A 15,173-nucleotide genomic window follows, 5' to 3' on the forward strand; every position below is an offset into this window, starting at 1 on the left:
ACGCCTTCATCACAGAGCTGGTGGATGTTGGAGACCTTGCGCTCCTCAACCTCCCATTTGAGGATGCCCCACAGATGCTCAATAGGGTTTAGATCTGGAGACATGCTTGGCCAGTCCATCACCTTTACCCTCAGCTTCTTTAGCAATGCAGTCGTCATCTTGGAGGTGTTTTTGGGGTCATTATGTTGGAATACTGCCCTGCAGCCCAGTCTCTGAAGGGAAGGGATCATGCTCTGCTTCAGTATGTCACAGTACATGTTGGCATTCCATGGTTCCCTCAATGAACTTTAGCTCCCCAGTATCGGCAGCACTCATGAAGCCCCAGACCATGACACTCCCACCACTATGCTTGACTGTAGGCAAGACACACTTGTCTTTGTACTCCTCACCTGGTTGCCGCCACACACGCTTGACACCATCTGAACCAAATGCGTTTATCTTGGTCTCATCAGACCGCAGGATGTGGTTCCAGTAATCCAAGTCCCTTAGTCTGCTTGTCTTCAACAAACTGTTTGCTGGCTTTCTTGTGTGTCATCTTTAGAAGAGGCTTCCTTCTGGGATGACCGCCATGGAGACCAATCTGATGCAGTGTGCGGCGCATTGGCTGCGCACTGACAGGCTGATCCCCCACCCCTTCAACCTTTACAGCATTGCTGGAATCACTCATACGTTTTTTTTCCCAAAGACAACATCTGGTTATGACGCTGAGTACGTGCACTCATCTTCTTTGGTAGACCATGGCAAGGCCTGTTTTGAGTGGAGCCTGTCCTGTTAAACCACTGTATGGTCTTGGCCACCATGCTGAAGCTCAGTTTCAGGGTCTTGGCAATCTTCTTATAGTCTAGGTCAGAGATATGCAATTAGTGGACCTCCAGCTGTTGCAAAACTACAAGTCCCATCATGTCTCTGGGTGTCATGCTTGTGGCTGTCAGTCTTGCTATGCTTCATGGGTTTTGTAGTTCTGCAACAGCTGGAGGTCCGCTAATTGCAAATCCCTGGTCTAGGTCATCTTTATGTAGAGCAGCAATTTTTTTTTTTTTTCAGATCCTCAGAGTTCTTTGCCATTAGGTGCCATGTTGAACTTCCAGTGACCAGTATGAGAGAGTGTGAGCGATAACACCAAATTTAACACACCTGCTCCCCATTCACACCTGAAACCTTGTAACACTAACGAGTCACATGTCACCGGGGAGGAATAATGGCTAAGTGGCCCAATTTTGACATTTCACTTAGGGGTGTACTCGCTTTTGTTGCCAGTGGTTTAGACATTAATGGCTGTTTGTTGAGTTATTTTTAGGTGACAGCAAATTTACTCTGTTATACAAGCTGTACACTCACTACTTTACATTGTAGCAAAGTGTAATTTCTTCAGTATTGTCACATGAAAAGATATAATAAAATATTTACAAAAATGTGAGGGGTGTACTCACTTTTGTGAGATACTGTACATTCCTGCATTTAAAGTGTATCTATGGTCAAAATATAAGATTGTATATTCATTTCTACACTGTACTTCAATTATTCCTAGCCTATTCCTATTACTCTTGAAGTTTACGAACAAACTTTGTGAAAATCCTTACACGTCACCACCTTAAATTATTTGACACATATTCACTATGAAAAGTAATAGTGCAGCGCTTGTAAAAATATACAGTGCAATAAACACATTTGTAAAAGTAATGTGACATAGAAAACTGTTAATATGCACACAAGTGACAAAACAAAAATACATCAGTAAATTAATAGTGTGCTCTAATCAATAAACAAAATAAGCAATGAATGGTTAAAGGTCAAAAACTCCAAAATGTTCATAAATCAAAAAATGAATGAAAAAAAAAGTCCAAATCCTTAGGTGAAGATACCTGTGTGAAAGCACAGTAGAAAAACCACTGGCCACTGGTTTGTGCAATCCACCACCTGAGAGTAAAATAGACACGCTTACCAGAAATTGTGAGGGAGCAGGATCCAGATGGCGCCCACTCGTCTCCATGATGCTGCTGGGTGGAAGCGACGTCAAAATGTCATTTTTTTAAATTGCTTTTTTTTTTTCTTTTTTTTCTTTTTTTTTTTTTTTTTTGCATTTTAGTATAAATATGAGATCTGAGGTCTTTTTGACCCCAGACCTCATATTTAAGAGGTCCTGTCATGCTTTTTTCTATTACAAGGGATGTTTACATTCATAGTGACACTTTATTTTTACTGTTTAAAAAAAAAAATGTAAAATAAATAATTAAAAAAAAATTTTTTAACCCCCCCCCCTCCCGACGAGCTCGCGCACAGAAGCGAACGCATACGCGAGTAGCGCCCGCATATGAAAACGGTGGTCAAACCACACGTGAGATATCGCCGTGACCAGTAGAGCGAGAGCAATAATTTTAGCCCTAGACCTCCTCTGTACCGCAAAATATGCAACCTGTAGAATTTTAAACGTCGCCTATGGAGATTTTTGAGGGTAAAAGTTTGATGCCATTCCACGAGCGGGCGCAATTTTTGCAGCGTGACATGTTGGGTGTCAATTTACTTGGCATAACATTATATTTCACAATATAAAAAAAAATTGGGCTAACTTTACTGTTGTCTAATTTTTTTATTCAAAAAAGAGAATTTTTTCCAAAATAAGTGCGCTTTTAAGACTGCTGCGCAAATACGGTGCAAAAAAAAGTATTGCAACGACCGCCATTTTATTCTCTAGGGTGTTAGAAGAAAAACCATATATAATGTTTGGGGGTTCTAAGCAATTTTCTAGCAAAAAAAACTGTTTTAAACATGTAAACACCTACAATCCAAAATGAGGCTAGTCCTTAAGTGGTTAAAAGACTGGTCTACAACCGACTAAGTGACCATCTGACCATGAATAAACTTCTTGATCCCCTTCAGTCCGGATTTCGCCCTCAACACTCCACGGAAACTTCTCTCCTTAAACTCCCAAATGACCTACTAACGGCTAAAACCAGTGGACACTATTCTGTACTACTTCTCCTGGATCTCTCTGCTGCCTTTGACACAGTGGACCACCCCCTCCATAATAAACTCCACTCCATTGGTCTCCGTGACTGTACTGTTCGCTAGTTCTCATCCTAACTATCCCACTGCTCCTTCAGTGTCACTTACAACTCTACTTCCTCCTCTCCTCTTCCTTTCTCTGTTGGGGTCCCCCAAGGTTCTGTTCTTGGACCTCTCCTTTTTTCAATCTAAACCACCTCCCTGGGTCAGTTGATTGCCTCCCACGGCTTTAAATATCATCTCTACGCTGATGACACCCAAATCTATCTCTCCACCCCCCAGCTCTCTCCATCTGTCTCCTCACGCATTACCAACTCACTAGCAGACCTATCAGCCTGGATGTCACATCACTTCCTCAAACTCAACCTATCCAAAACCGAGCTCATGATATTTCCTTCCTCAGGTGCCACTTCCCCTGATTTCTCTGTCAATATCAACGGCTCAACTATCAACCCATCCCCCCACGCCAAGGTCCTAGGTGTAATCCTGGACTCTGAACTAACCTTTCGGCCCCACATTCTATCACTATCCAAAATTTGCCGCCTCAACCTCCGCAACATCCCCAAGATACGCCCCTTCCTAACCAATGTCACCACAAAGCTTCCAATCCACTCCCTGGTCATCTCCCACCTCGACTACTGCAACTCCCTCCTCATTGGCTTACCTCTAAATAGGTTATCCCCACTTCAGTCTATCATTAACGCTGCTGCCAGGCTCATCCACCTCACAAACCGCTCAGTGTCTGCTATACCCCTCTGCCAATCCCTCCATTGGCTGCCACTCAGTCACCAAATTAAATTCAAGATACTAACTATAACTTACAAAGCCATCCACAATCTGGCCCCCAGCTACATCTCTAACCTAGTCTCAAAATACCAACCTAATCGTTCTCTTCTCTCCTTCCAAGACCTCCAAACTTCCTTGTCACCTCATCCCATGCTCGCCTTCAGGACTTCTCCAGAGCCTCTCCCATCCTCTGGAATGCTCTACCCCAATCCATCCGATTTTCTCCAACTTTATCCACTTTCAGACGATCCCTGAAAACTGATCTCTTCAGAGAAGCCTATCTGGCCCCCACCTAACAACTGTACGTTTATCTTCTCAATCAGCACATCACCCACAGTTATTACCTCTTGTATCTCTTGACCTTCCCTCTTAGATTGTAAGCTCTAAGGAGCAGGACCCTCTGATTCCTACTGTAATAAAGTGTATTGTATTTGTACTGTCTACCCTTAAGTTGTAAAGCGCTACGTAAACTGTTGGTGCTATATAAATCCTGTATAATAATAATTTTACTCTCAGGTGATGGATTGCACAAACCAGTGGCCAGTGTTATTCTATTGTACCTTTACATACATCTTCATCTTCACCTAAGGATTTGGATCTTTTTGATTTATGAACATTTATTTTGGAGTTTTTGACTTTAATCATTCATGACTTATTTTGTTTATTGATTAGAGCACGGTATTCACTATTCATTCACTGTTGCATTTGTGTTTTATCATTTGTGTGCATATTAACAGTTTTTAATGTCACAATATTTTTACTAATATTTTTTTATTGCACTGTATCTTTTTTCAAATTACAAGCTCTGCATTATTATTTTGTATTTGCTTACACGATTTGTCTACTGAGTGCCAGCTGCTTTCCATTATTTCAGAGCGCAGTTTTCCATTTTCCATATTTACATATTCACTATGCACTGCTGTGTCACAGAATTCAGAGTCTGCCTTGTGCACTACAGTGGTGCTGATACCTCCTCTCAATTTCTGGAGGCACAACCTGTACAGGAATCACTGCTTGCAGCCAGCAATGTACTGTGGGTTATGCAGTCCATACAAATTAAAAGTAAACAGCAGAGAAAACGCTGCAAAGCATGCAAGGATCCAGAATGTTCTTAAGAGGTGACCTGCAGACAGGCAGTACTCACAACATGAATGGATATTTTTCAGGTAATCTTATACTAGATTGTCAAAAATAGTTATTGTTTGTATTGCTATTACAATGCCGATGTTCTTAAATGAAAACATATGCTGTGACTATAAATTTCTCTTAAAGACTTGTAATATCTTTCCTGTAAACTATAACTTCCCTTGTTAAATCACACAGCAGAATTCCCTGCAAAACTTTACAGAGGTTAAAGAACCATTCACATCATTCACTGCTCCAGTGAAGATTACAGTCCAGTGTCAGGGTGTGCAGATTTTGCTGTGGTAATCTAACCCAAGGCAGTGAGCCATTGTGCTGTTTCTAGACCAGTGAAGTCATTACTGTTACAACAACTGCAGTCTCCTTGTTTTGGAACTCTGTTTGTGATTATGCACGGCAGAATAGAATAGTTGCTCTTTTTTTTTTTTTTTGACTAAATCAAGCATCTTTTCAGAACATATTTGGCCTTGCAAAGCAGATGTTTTTACTTTTATGGAAGTAATAATAAAGATAGAGTAGGTTTAAGGCTAATTTCACACCTGTGCAGTGTGTTAACATGCTCTGTAAACTGACCCTTTTTTGGATGGCAAAGCATGATAGTATGTACCATTTGTTCAGGCACTCCGCAAGCACTAACCCATGCTGTATGGTAATGTGCATGTTTGTACAAAGCAGAGATATAAACCTGGCTGAAAAGAACTATGGCATATGAACTGCCTGACACCATACTTTATCAATGTGTCTAGACAGTTGCAAAACATCAGCTTGTGATGCCCTCTGTTTTATGTAAATGTAGGCCAAGTCTATCATTATACCAAGGTGGGCTGATGAATATACTTAAGCCTGGTACACACTACAGTTTTTTTTTTCGGTTGCACAAAAATACCCCGACATTCGGCTTGTGTGCCCGTCTTTATTCCTGTAGACAGGTGTCAGCATTAGCAAATCAGTTTTATTTTGACTCAAAAACAACTTTTTCTCATCCATTGAGGGACAAGGGAGGTCTTTAACCTTCAGGATATACTTTCACAACAGGAGGATTGAACACTGGCAAAAAAAAAACCCCATAACTGTGGGCCAGCTCAAGATTGCTCCTATTATTATCATACCCTCAATTTTTTTTTGTGTGCTAGTGGCCTAGGAGAATCAACATTGAGCTTTACAGTGTAAAAGATTAACCAATTTTTAGCAGCATTTTTTAAAATTTTATTTTCTTTCCTCTTAAATCCAGACTCTTCTCTTCATTCTTGCTGGAGTTTTATTGCTTCGTTTGCAGCTATGTGAAGCAGTCATCCTCAGCTTGGCATTTGAAGTACCACGTCCAGATCCCAGTGAACTGGACAATGCAGGGATAGCCTAAAAGTTACCTTCAGGCACTAGGTTCTCTGTGGAGTGCTTTTCAGACTCCATTACGGTAAAAGTTTTACAGGTCCAGAGCTGTTGACATTGTGTCTGCACTTGCCCTGTCCCTGAAGACTCTTTGTAAGTAGACCGGTCAGTCTGAGCTTTAGGAGCTACCTTATTTATTTAGGTTTCTGGGCACCATTGTGCACCATTTCTGGTTTTACTGCGAAGGGGTCCTCTGGGTGGAGTGTCCTACTCAGAGGACCCCTTGCTCTCTTTCCTGCCACCATTTAGGAAGCATCTTCCTGCTGCATCTTCTGCTTGCAAGAGCCACGTAGTACTTTCTTTTACCCTTTTTCCACTGAGTTGACTACTGACCTCCAGCCATCTGATCCTCACCTGCTTTTGTGAGTAACACCTTGCCTCTTACCTTGAGCCTATGCATTGCTTTAATACCATGCTGTCACCACATGTCAAATTCTGGAGGTAATCTACTGCATCAGTGGGAATCTGCCTGGTCCTAAGTCACTCCAACCTTTCACTGATGAACTGCAAGGTTTGTGATTGAACTGTAAGTGAGCTCATTAGCAACCCCACCCTGCAGTTCATTGAGATCTTCAAGCCATCTGCAACAGTGATAGATGGGACTTGTAGTTCTCTCATTCACAGATTGCTGTAAATGAATCGCACGGCTAAACTGGCGAAGCCCCTCACAGCTGCGCTGATTTTTAAATGTGACAGAGGAGTGGGTATACCACATCACATGCTCCAAAAGTGAATTTCTCCTTTTAAGAGGTCCTGTTTTACCTGTGCATTCTCTCTAATAGGAAGATGCATTGTGCATTAACATTTTAGGTATTGATCATTGCTATTGCGCAGTAGCTTTTATCATGTAATATTGTACCATCGGGTAGTAGCTGCTTATGTGGACTTGAATACTACTTTAGTAGCCAGTTTCTTTTTAGCACATGCAGTTCAAATTATGTCATTTAAAATCCCTAAGAGAGAAAAAAAATCTGACATAGCAGAAAGCTCAAACTTTTGGAGGAATGCAGAGCCGAAGCCTAAACAAATATAAATATTCATAGTCCTTTCCCTCCGAGCAGCACTTTCAGGACGTGTCATTATCATGTCTTAAATAGCTAAAGTATTTCTGGCTGATAACTTTTTAAGAGGCAATCCAAGGTGCCGGTCGGTGATCAGTCAGAGCATGTGAGTTTTGAATGATGCTGAACACATAAATATTTTGGAAGGCAAGGTAAAATCCAGCCAGTAAACGGCAATTCATGTGCCTTTTTCACGTGTCTCTGTGGCTCTTGGCGCGGTGTGAAATTCTCATTTTCTACACTTTGCAGTCAGAAGCTATGAATAATGCATAGCACAAGAGAAATCCTCAATCTCCTGCTTCATCTACTATATGCTTTTATCCAGCTTCTGTCTCTATTAACAAGATGAATTGTAAATGGGGGAATCTAGATGCAATGTCCCCATCACATCTTCTGTGAGACCCACATTGTCTTCTGCAGGGAAATGAACGTCGGCCTATTGATGGGACTTAAAAGAGAAATTATTATGGTGAAAACAATTCTGTAATATTGGATGACACTTGACATTAATTCTTGCGCCTATTGTGGTGCATTTAATTTCTTAGCCTACTTAGTTGACTGTATAGAATTACTGTTTCAAGTTTTCACACATCTTTTTCTCTACACTTAAGCACAATAGAATCCCAGATATACATTCCCAATTACGCATTTTCTTCTAAGCTGAGATTTTGGGGTCCCATTCTGCTATATGTTTGCTTTGGAAAGCTTCATGTTCTGTAGTGTTCCCACAACGTACATTACATATTCCTTCTAGTCTTGTCACATGCAGCATCTCCCTTTTAGATTCTACCGCTGATGTTTTCGGAAATGTTCTTGTGTGTTCTAGCTACATGCAGTGTTCCTCGCTGCATGACAGAATACTATAGTGTTCTGTTATAGCATTGTTTTAAATTGCATGTAGCGGAGATGGGGGAAAAGTACAGATTATTGTACAAATTTATCATTTGGTTAAACAGAATTGATTAAACGTTAATTCTTCTTAAACAATGATACAGTTCTGTGTAGAAATTACATTTCAAAATACATTTTCATTTTTATTTGTAGACTGGTAGGATGTACTTAAAGCGGAGCTCCACCCAAAAGGGAAGTTCCACTTTAAGGCCTAAACCCCCCTCCCCCTTCTCCAAATGGCACCTGGTTTTGACAGGTACCCACACCCACTTCCACTTGAATCGCTTAGGCGATCCAACCGGAAGTTCCCCTCCCTCCCTGCAGTCACCTGGGACAAGTCACAGATTCCAGAACACTGCAAGACCATTCAAAATGCACAGCCTGGCTCGCGTATGCGCTGTGGGCACCTGGCTGTGAAGACATAAGCTATCAGTCGGGTGAACACATTGCTTATTCTAAGGCAGCAGCTGCAGGAGTATTATAAGAGAAGCGATACAGGCAGAATAAAAAAACTATCACCAGCACGTTGAGGAGAGGAGCTTTGGGGCAGAAAAAAATGCTTGATGCGTGTAAGTGAGTTTAAACCCACCTAAACACTAGATTCGTGTAGCGCTTGAGTGTTCATGCCAATTCAAAAGTGTGAACAAGATATGGTGAAAAATACTCCTGCGCTTGTGAGATCGTTTGCTGTGAAACAAAGGTAGTATTGTAGTCAGAGATAGGACTGGGGGAGATGATGGAGCGTGTCCCGCTGCTTTTGCTGACCAGGGGTGGTCTGTAAAGGACTGTTTAGTAGGAATGGGTGGAAGGCGCGTGATCAGACGCTTACATCAAGAAATGTATGGTTTATTTATGTAAAAGAATACAGACATATAGTCATATAGATATAAAATCATACAAATACTACATAATATTATATAAAAAAAAAAAAAAAACGAAAAACAGGTAACAAAATAAGTACTAGGAAGTTAAAATTGGGGTGTGCCCATATTGAGGCAGGTATTTAAGAAAGGCTGACGCGTTTCGAGGAAAAACTCTTCATCAGAGCCAGGAGAACTGGAGCACAGTCTGTATGGGCCGGTAGGCCGACATGTGTACATGGGGAGAGGTGGTGTTGCTAGTAGGAGGATGTGTCCTGTGATGGACAATTGATTATTCAAAGTTCCATACCTAGGTGTTCTAGATGGGGTATAAATAAGAACAATATATACCGTACACTACAGACTGGAGACGTAAGATAAGTTTACATTGAAAAATGCATTCATAAAATGATAAAAAGTATATAACCTAAATATATTAGAAATAAAAATTACCATATCAGTACAAAAAATTAATGATAGGTAGTGGGATTTTGAAGCACAGAACATGAGATTGTAGTCTAAATACATACAAATGAAAAAATCTACGCATACATAAGTGTACACACACATACTCGTGTACACATACATGCATATACATACACGTGCATAATACAAACGCATGTAAATGCATTAAAAAAAAAAAAAAAAAAACCTATATGCATATGAGAGGGGGGGGGGGGGGGGCAATGGTAAATGAAGTAAAAAGTGCACTGAGACACATTGAGAGATATTGTCTCTCCGCATGGTAAAACCGGTTGTGCTTTTGTCCAAAGGACATGCGCATGCATGTAAAAACTCTGGCAGCACGTAAAACGCTGTGCTGGAACAGATATGTGGAGGTATGCCCCTATTCACTGAAAGCACAAATGGGGGCACAAAGATGGCCATGTGGTTTGTGCAAAAACAGAAATGTGTTCATTCAAATGGAAATCCACAAAAATATATACAAAAATGCATATATCAAATGTACATAAAAATCTAAAACGCATATGCATATATATATATATATACATAGATAAAGAAACAATATGCACAAAATAAATATATGTATATATTTACATAAATCTGTACACATATATATACACATACACACATATGCACACATATATATATATATATATATATATACATGCACACATATACATGTCCACATGCATACACACACATGTGGAGACCACCCCTACACAGCATGTATTGTGCCTATGTAGAACCAGTATCATGGCGGTAGGGTGGGAATGTGTAGTTGGTGCAACGCAATAGCGGAGAGTGGCGGGAGTGGATACGTTAGGGGGATAATCTGGTGTTGGTAACCAAATATTGGAGGTGGCAGACAGGTGGGCTGATGACAGAACGCACCTACCTATGGATGTAAATAGATTGTATTTTCTTTTTGCGGTGCTGTTAGGCTGTCAGATGTGCCTGTAGTGAAACATAAGTTGAGAAGGGAAAGTAAGCAAGCTCTTATGGACACTGCTAGGTTTAACAGGATAAGGAAGTTACAAAGACCATTGTGGCTAACCTGTCTCAGGAGAAGTGTGTAAACACAGCTGCAGACTGTAGAGATCCTTTGGAGTGGAGAGCCGTGTGATCCTGACAGCAGGATCACACGGCTCTCACACGGCTCTCCACTCCAAAGGATCTCTACAGTCTGCAGCTGTGTTTACACACTTCTCCTGAGACAGGTTAGCCACAATGGTCTTTGTAACTTCCTTATCCTGTTAAACCTAGCAGTGTCCATAAGAGCTGGCTTACTTTCCCTGCTCAACTTATGTTTCACTACAGGCACATCTGACAGCCTAACAGCACCGCAAAAAGAAAATACAATCTATTTACATCCATAGGTAGGTGCGTTCTGTCATCAGCCCACCTGTCTACCACCTCCAATATTTGGTTACCAACACCAGATTATCCCCCTAACATATCCACTCCCGCCACTCTCCGCTATTGCGTTGCACCAACTACACATTCCCACCCTACCGCCATGACACTGGTTCTACATAGGCACAATACATGCTGTGTAGGGGTGGTCTCCACATGTGTGTGTATGCATGTGGACATGTATATGTGTGCATGTATATATATATGTGTGTATGTGTATATACAGTGGCTTGCGAAAGTATTCGGCCCCCTTGAACTTTTCAACCTTTTGCCACATTTCAGGCTTCAAACATAAAGATATAAAATTTTTATTTTTTGTGAAGAATCACCAACAAGTGGGACACAATTGTGAAGTGGAACGAAATCTTTTGGATTTTTGAAACTTTTTTAACTAATAAAAAAATGAAAAGTGGGGCGTGCAAAATTATTCGGCCCCCTTGCGTTAATACTTTGTAGAGCCACCTTTTGCTGCGATTACAGCTGCAAGTCGCTTGGGGTATGTCTCTATCAGTTTTGCACATCGAAAGACTGAAATTCTTGCCCATTCTTCCCTGCAAAACAGCTCGAGCTCAGTGAGGTTGGATGGAGAGCGTTTGTGAACAGCAGTTTTCAGCTCTTTCCACAGATTCTCGATTGGATTCAGGTCTGGACTTTGACTTGGCCATTCTAACACCTGGATACGTTTATTTGTGAACCATTCCTTTGTAGATTTTGCTGTATGTTTGGGATCATTGTCTTGTTGGAAGATAAATCTCCGTCCCAGTTTCAGGTCTTTTGCAGACTCCAACAGGTTTTCATCCAGAATGGTCCTGTATTTGGCTGCATCCATCTTCCCCTCAATTTTAACCATCTTCCCTGTCCCTGCTGAAGAAAAGCAGGCCCAAACCATGATGCTGCCACCACCATGTTTGACAGTGGGGATGGTGTGTTGAGTGTGATGAGCTGTGTTGCTTTTACGCCAAACATATCGTTTTGCATTGTGGCCAAAAAGTTCTATTTTGGTTTCATCAGACCAGAGCACCTTCTTCCACATGTTTGGTGTGTCTCCCAGGTGGCTTGTGGCAAACTTTAGACGAGACTTTTTATGGATATCTTTGAGAAATGGCTTTCTTCTTGCCACTCTTCCATAAAGGCCAGATTTGTGCAGTGTACGACTGATTGTTGTCCTATGGACAGACTCTCCCACCTCAACTGTAGTTCTCTGCAGTTCATCCAGAGTGATCATGGGCCTTTTGGCTGCATCTCTGATCAGTCTTCTCCTTGTCTGAGCTGAAAGTTTAGAGGGACAGCCAGGTCTTGGTAGATTTGCAGTGGTCTGATACTCCTTTCATTTCAAAATGATCATTTGCACAGTGCTCCTTGGGATGTTTAAAGCTTGGGAAATCTTTTTGTATCCAAATACGGCTTTAAACTTCTCCACAACAGTATTACGGACCTGCCTGGTGTGTTCCTTGGTCTTCATGATGCTCTCTGCGCTTTCAACAGAACCCTGAGACTATCACAGAGCAGGTGCATTTATACAGAGACTTGATTACACACAGGTGGATTCTATTTATCACCATCAGTCATTTAGGACAACATTGGATCATTCAGAGATCCTCGCTGAACTTCTGGAGTGAGTTTTCTGCACTGAAAGTAAAGGGGGCGAATAATTTTGCACGCACCACTTTTCAGTTTTTTAATTGCTAAAAAAGTTTAAAATATCCAATAGATTTCGTTCCACTTCACAATTGTGTCCCACTTGTTGGTGATTCTTCACAAAAAATTAAAATTTTATATCTTTATGTTTGAAGCCTGAAATGTGGCAAAAGGTTGAAAAGTTCAAGGGGGCCGAATACTTTCGCAAGCCACTGTATATGTGTACAGATTTATGTGAATATATACATATATTTATTTTATACATATTGTTTCTTTATCTATGTATATATATATATATATGCATATGCGTTTTAGATTTTTATGTACATTTGATATATGCATTTTTGTATATATTTTTGTGGATTTCTGTTTTTGCACAAACCACATGGCCATCTTTGTGCCCCCATTTGTGCTTTCAGTGAATAGGGGCATATCTCCACATATCTGTTCCAGCACAGCGTTTTACGTGCTGGCAGAGTTTTTACACGCATGCGCATGTCCTTTGGACAAAAGCACAACCGGTTTTACCATGCGGAGAGACAATATCTCTCAATGTGTCTCAGTGCACTTTTTACTTCATTTACCATTGCCCCCCCCCCTCTCATATGCATATAGGTTTTTTTTTTTTTTTAATGCATTTACATGCGTTTGTATTATGCACGTGTATGTATATGCATGTATGTGTACACGAGTATGTGTGTGTACACTTATGTATGCGTAGATTTTTTCATTTGTATGTATTTAGACTACAATCTCATGTTCTGTGCTTCAAAATCCCACTACCTATCATTAATTTTTTGTACTGATATGGTAATTTTTATTTCTAATATATTTATATTATATACTTTTTATCATTTTATGAATGCATTTTTCAGTGTAAACTTATCTTACGTCTCCAGTCTGTAGTGTACGGTATATATTGTTCTTATTTATACCCCATCTAGAACACCTAGGTATGGAACTTTGAATAATCAATTGTCCATCACAGGACACATCCTCCTACTAGCAACACCACCTCTCCCCATGTACACATGTCGGCCTACCGGCCCATACAGACTGTGCTCCAGTTCTCCTGGCTCTGATGAAGAGTTTTTCCTTGAAACGCGTCAGCCTTTCTTAAATACCTGCCTCAATATGGGCACACCCCAATTTTAACTTCCTAGTACTTATTTTGTTACCTGTTTTTCGTTTTTTTTTTTTTTTTTTTTATAATATTATGTAGTATTTGTATGATTTTATATCTATATGACTATATGTCTGTATTCTTTTACATAAATAAACCATACATTTCTTGATGTAAGCGTCTGATCACGCGCCTTCCACCCATTCCTACTAAACAGTCCTTTACAGACCACCCCTGGTCAGCAAAGGCAGCGGGACACGCTCCATCATCTCCCCCAGTCCTATCTCTGACTACAATACTACCTTTGTTTTACAGCAAACGATCTCACAAGCGCAGGAGTATTTTTCACCATATCTTGTTCACACTTTTGCATTAGCCTCCAGGGGTCTCCCGCAGCTCGAGTGAGACGTGCCTTTTGTCTAAGTTCATTCTCTGAACACTACCAAGGTCAGCAGACCCTACCACACAACAGGTCACAAAATATTCTACTACTAGACCAACATGGTCTTATCTATTGAACAAAGAGAACTGAGACGGACCTCTCTGGCAAGAGGTTTCTCCAATAGCATTGAAGCACATGAAACATGCCACAAACCAACAGAAATTTCCACTACACCAGAAATCACTCCCACAAGGGAGGAACTCATGATAGCACTTTTTTCCAAATTGAGAAACATTCTGCAGAAAGAGATGACACAATGGTGGGACATTCTACTATTAGAAAATTATATCAAAACAAACCGTGTGCCAAGAGGCCTAAGACTAACTAAGACTTGCATATGGCTAGACGATGACCTTAAGGATGCATGGGCAATCCAAATGAGAGAACTAAATAAGAAATTACTCTCATCAATCATCACTCAAAGGGAGAGAAACCTACTTAAAATCCGCAATGACTTGAAAAATGTCCAGGATGATTTGGCCCCCTTCACTGATCTCACGTCTTTCAACGATTGGGATAAGAAGATAAATGACCACATGGTCACTTTTGAAACCAATCTCATCAGTAAGAAGTCAGGCAAATTTGAGAGGGACAGATTAGACTATCTGTATGGGCGCGAATTTGAATGGAAAAGACCAACCGATGGCGCTGGCCCTCTCACAAACAAGTCAAAATCACTCCCTCGTAATGACATACGCCCTATGGGCTCTCCACGCTACAAAAAACCTTACACAAATAAGGGCAACACCACAAGACAGAGATCGCACAGAAACTCCCAACCACAGAAACATCCCACCAATAATATTCAAGGGAAAAGGAAAGAGGGGCATCTCCCGACCCAGAGATACCACCAGGCGACAGCAGCCTACTATCCTTCATCCCACAACAATAAAAACAAATGGGCCAATAAACTGGAAAATGGCCGAACTCCACCATCGGGAGCCAAAGCCCAGCAAACA

General features: G+C 40.9%; 1 protein-coding gene across 2 annotated transcripts in view; it reads left to right on the plus strand.

Annotated features, from left to right (window-relative positions):
• The window catches only part of AP3B1 (adaptor related protein complex 3 subunit beta 1), a 524,279-nt gene that overhangs the window by 341,299 nt on the left and 167,807 nt on the right, over positions 1–15,173 (plus strand). The gene's annotated exons all lie outside the window — the stretch shown is intronic.

Source organism: Aquarana catesbeiana, linkage group LG01, assembly GCF_042186555.1.
Source record: "Aquarana catesbeiana isolate 2022-GZ linkage group LG01, ASM4218655v1, whole genome shotgun sequence".
In the NCBI taxonomy this organism is placed as follows: domain Eukaryota; kingdom Metazoa; phylum Chordata; class Amphibia; order Anura; family Ranidae; genus Aquarana; species Aquarana catesbeiana.